The 4,885-nt window shown below is 45.9% G+C and overlaps 1 long non-coding RNA gene across 1 annotated transcript; it reads left to right on the plus strand.

Annotated features, from left to right (window-relative positions):
* The first annotated feature begins 297 nt into the window (after positions 1 to 297).
* Positions 298 to 4,550, plus strand: LOC121070057. The gene is made up of 3 exons (XR_005819865.1): positions 298 to 2,294; positions 2,394 to 2,550; positions 3,934 to 4,550. It is a non-coding gene; the product is annotated as an uncharacterized LOC121070057 (long non-coding RNA).
* Positions 4,551 to 4,885: the final 335 nt, after the last annotated feature.

Consider the following 4,885-nt stretch of genomic DNA (forward strand, 5'->3'; position numbering starts at 1 on the left):
GACTAAAAGGGTGCCTCCCCTGCTCCAATGTGGTTCTGAGGAGAGCAGTAGCATCACGCAGCTCATCAGCTGCTTCATCCAGCCCTTTAAGCACTAAACATCACTCTTACTGCTATTTTCTCCAAGCCTACAGGAAAACACAAATCTTGTGGTGCAGCAGTGACACCACTGGCAAAATAAAAGAAGTGCACTGGCTACTAGTTTCAGAAAGATTGTCGTATTTGTCCTCTCAGAATCCAAGTGGGACAGTGTCAGCCAAAGGTTCAAGGAAAAGGAAACCTCAGCGAAGTTCTCTGTGGCTTGAGGACTGAACGCTGCAACTATTTCCAGCTCGTGGCTAACACAATCCTGTTCCCTGTAGCCAGTGTAGCAGCTTACACCAGTATTTGCCAGAACCCACATCAGACAGAAGTACCGAGCCTGTACGGTAAATAATTCTCCTGAACCAGTTTCAAGCCAACCACTGCTGCGATACTGTGTTTTGAGAGGGGCTCATCCTGCAGGTGGGCAGCAGTACCCCTGGACCTACTTGGTAACACCACAGTGGCCTGATGAGCCCAGCAGCACTGGCTTCAACTCACCAACATGAAGATACGGTCACCTGTGGTAGGAGCCAGTAGTGCCACATCGCAATTCCAGACCGTCACAGATGAGAAAATAAAGACGTGACAACGGCAATAACAGGTGGAAGTTCTGTAACTTGGACTAACTTTGACAAAGAGGTGTATTTTGTCACTCAGACTGACAGAGGTTAAGCAGTTGTCACCTTATCGAGCTATCGGACCTTTCTGGAGCGCATTCAATGCCAAATTTGTTTTGCTTTTTCCAAAGACCCACTGGCACATCATCTGAGCTGCTTCAGAGCACACACACAGACTCCCCAGTGACTTTCAAGGACTGTTGAGCTGCACCCAGTTTCAGGGCTGATGTTCATTACCGCAACAGTTTTAAATAATTAGCACTGACTTATGCAATTTTAATATCCAATATTAAACTATTTAATATGTGATTTATATAAGTGCAGTCTTTAATAGGTCTTACAAGAGCTGTTAACCTGAATAGGACAGAAGGTAGTTATGCGCCCTTTCCAGCAATGTAAGAGAGGACCTGGGTCTGACTGGTTGACACCACATTAAAACTTTTTACTAAGAGCTAAAGATCATACGCAAATAACTGGATCACAAAAGGGAATGTATTAGATGATGCACACGGACTTAAATTAACGTTACTGCAATCTGCAGTTATTCCCCACCAGCAGGGTCAGGGGTACTGAGGTTTCAGAAAAGGTGACCGGCAGAATTTCTCATGGCCTCTACCCCACCGTTCTCAATGCAGCAGAAAAGGCAGGCAACAAAACATCAGCCTGCTTTTGGGCTCTGAACACAGGGGCTCTGGCTCTTGGCTGCACTGATGACATGCTAGGTAGCAAGGAGTGGTTCTCTTCATCTCCTACACCTCAGTTTTCTCTGCTGTGTAAAACCAAGATGGTTTTACACAGAGATGTTGGCATCTACACAAATCTGCTTAAGTATTCATGAAAAAAATGTATGTAATAGCAAGGAATATTAATAACTAATATTGCCATTAATAATACAGCTACAGAGTGAGCACCACTTGAGAAAGATACTGATCTTTTAGAAAAACTCACTCACTACAGCACACACCAAAAGCAGGAAAGAAATCGTGACTTCTCCTAGAGATTTTAACTGCCTGGAAAAAGGATACACATGCTGTTTCTCAGTTTTTACTCCTGTTATCTTGGACAGGTCTTAACAGCAGGAGCTCCTCGAGTCATCTCGCTCAGACACCCTTCTCTCTGCCACGCACTTGTCAATAGAACACCCGCCTGTGACTTCACAGAGGGTGCGGTAACACTAGGGATCTCCTCCAGCCTCCTGCCCCAAGTGGGGCACTGCTACTCTATTACTGCCATCACATTGGGCTGCTCTAACAGGCTGAAACAGCGTGAGCTCTCCTTTTTTCCCTGGCCTCATCTCCTTCACAGGTTCTGTACATGACTGAGCAGAGCACCCTCCACGCAAAAGCATTTTGTCCACAGAGTCAGTGACTTCTCTGCAACTGCACGCAAAGTGAAATTCATCCTCCTTAAGAAAAGGAACCACTGAAGGAGGAGCAACCCAATGAAAATGTCACCTTTCAGTCTGCAGGGAAGTCATATCCTGAACAAAGCTAGAGGTAGGAAGCAGCATTAGAGCTCCCCTCAGCAGATTGCGCTTGTTCTGCCCGCATACCCTACAGGAGAGGATCCAGGACAGCAGCACAGATGCCTTCCTGTAGGTAGGTGCTAGTTGCCTGACACAAATTTGCTTTTGAGTTCATTTCACTCCTAACTTCACCTCTCCGACCGCGTCCAGCCTGTGGTGCTTTTGTAGTTGCAGTGTATTGTGAGGAAGGCAAACAGCCCAGGGACATGAACTGCAACAAGACAGGTTTTGCATTGCCTTCACACCCACCCCATCCATTCGAGTGAGCACAAAGGCTGGGAGACAGGAGGTGGATCAGGTTGCATGCTTCCAAGTTAAAACACAGGTAGGATGAAGAGTTTTTGCATCTTGTTATCCCCAAGAGGAAGTCAGGGAACCAGGCATACAAAAGACAGAAGGGATCCCAATGTACCCTTAATCTATAAATATTTAAGTAGTCCCTCCTCCCCCTCTCCTCAGCAACATATGCCAGTGTCTCCTTCAGCTCATAAAAGCCAATTCCCTCCTGCTGTTTCTGAGCACCAGAAGTCTCTGAGTGGTGATTAGTGGATTACGTGCATCACAGGGACTGACTCCAATCACTTTCCCCTTGCAAATTGCTGAACTTCAATGCAGCAGCACAGAGCTGAGGGGGCTTTGTCACCGAGGCCTGGTCCTCATTATGACCAGGAGACTTCAGGAGTTTGTTTACACGGCTGGAACATCATCCTCCTGGGCAGCTAATCAACCTTTCCCCAGGGTTTCTGCTCTTAGAATACTTAGGAGTAATCACCACCAGCTATCTACACTGAGAGTAGCATCTAAGCAATTTCACCAAGTCAACTGACAACAGCTTGAGGTAATATTAGCCCCCTTATATGAAGACAAGTGCTCTCCACACAAGGATGCTGGAGCTTAGCACCACTCAATAAATCAGAGCAACATCCTGGAAAGCTTGCCATTAGTTCTGAGCCATTAATTTTTGCTGGGTCTTTGACACAACTGTTTGAGAGCGCTGTAACCTGCTCTCTGAAAGTTAAATTATAAAGAGCAACTTCCCTGAAGGTGCTAGTCTACTAACCCATTTAAGTCCTTGGCTAAACATCTAAAATAAATCACTGGAGAGCTGCACTGCAGAAGGTTTCCTACTGTGCAGCATGTGAGAGTAAGCCATTGCCTCTCAAAGCAAAACCCAGCTGGGAAACCTTTGGCCCTAAGCAATACCTTTACAACATATTCCACGTAGTACCATACCAGCCAACTGAAACATGACATTTTACCATATGTACTTCCACTTAACAATGTTTTCCCCAAAATCCTTCCCGGTAAATCTTCTTCAGAGTTATTAAATGGCAACAAGATGAAAAATATTAGAAAACAAATAATGCCCAATTTTCAGTCCTGTCATCACCGTACCACAATTATGACACAATTATGGTGTGCCTACAGGGTCCCTCTAAGACCACACTCCTTTAAAGATCCCCATAAATAACTACAAGCATAGTTGTGCTACCAGTAGCAAAGTCTTTCCCATTCATCAGAACAAGTCTAAGGTCAGCTGGCAGGTGTACAGGGGGACACTGCCCTGCCCCTGAGTGACACTGATTGCAAGGAACCAGCTTTCTCACTAAATGACATCAGCACCCTTCCATAACTCTGCCATGGGTTGCATTTTTGTTGTTGTTTTTATTTTTAATGGTGGCCCCTAAAATCCTTTCACACTTCATAGCAAAGCAAGCCCCCATCATACAGCGGACCTAAAACCTCCAAGCCATCAGCTGAAGGTACAAGGTAAGAAACGGCCTCTGGAATGGCCACAGGTCTCCTGCCATGCTTCCAAGACTGACCGCAAGCATCGGCGCGACACCGGCATTATGAGAGCAGCTCTGGACCCGTCCACCCACTGCATAGCACCGTAGCGTTGCTCAGAGTTTTCAGCACTCTGCTTCTGGATGAGGCTGTAATGGGAAATCCTAATTAAAGGCACAGAAGGAAAAAGGCCTTCCAGACAATTAATAATCAACCTAGCGTTAGGTTAAAACCGCGTTTTAATTGGTCTGTAATGAGGCAACAATGTATCTCTGATTCCATTCAAAACTGAAAAGCCTGCTTCAGGTAAATGAAACCAACGTGTTCATAAAGACGGGTAGTTATCAACCTTGTTCCATATGGCACCATAAATTATCAAGAACAGGTAATGAAGCAGTGCCAACAAGTAAATACTTCACAATACCACTTTCCTTAGATCTCTCAGTGGGGGTGGATTCTCACTGTGATGACCATGAAAGCACCCCACAAAAATAAACAGTTCAGCCCGCCCACCCTTTACTGAAATATGGACAGCGGGATTTGGTTGTCGTCATTTTTTTTTCCTAGAGAAATTTTAGCTTTGCTGTTCTGCGGGAGGACAGGACAATCTGTGGGAGAACTGTCCCGCCGGGCCAAGCCTCCTCATTCCTACCCAGTTCTGTCCACAGGCTCCCTCTCAAGCATGGTTTCACCGTGCTCCTGCTACCAATGGAGCAACAGAGCCCAGGGAAGCCCTCAAGTAGGTTGAAAAAGCTACGTAAGAAAGGCAATACCACAGTTTCTCTTGGAAACCTGTACTATGCCAGCTGAAACAGCGGGAAACCAAGCTGTGACTGTTCCAGAATCATCTACCAGACCATACTCATCCGCTG

This window comes from Cygnus olor, chromosome 4, assembly GCF_009769625.2.
Source record: "Cygnus olor isolate bCygOlo1 chromosome 4, bCygOlo1.pri.v2, whole genome shotgun sequence".
In the NCBI taxonomy this organism is placed as follows: Eukaryota; Metazoa; Chordata; class Aves; order Anseriformes; family Anatidae; genus Cygnus; species Cygnus olor.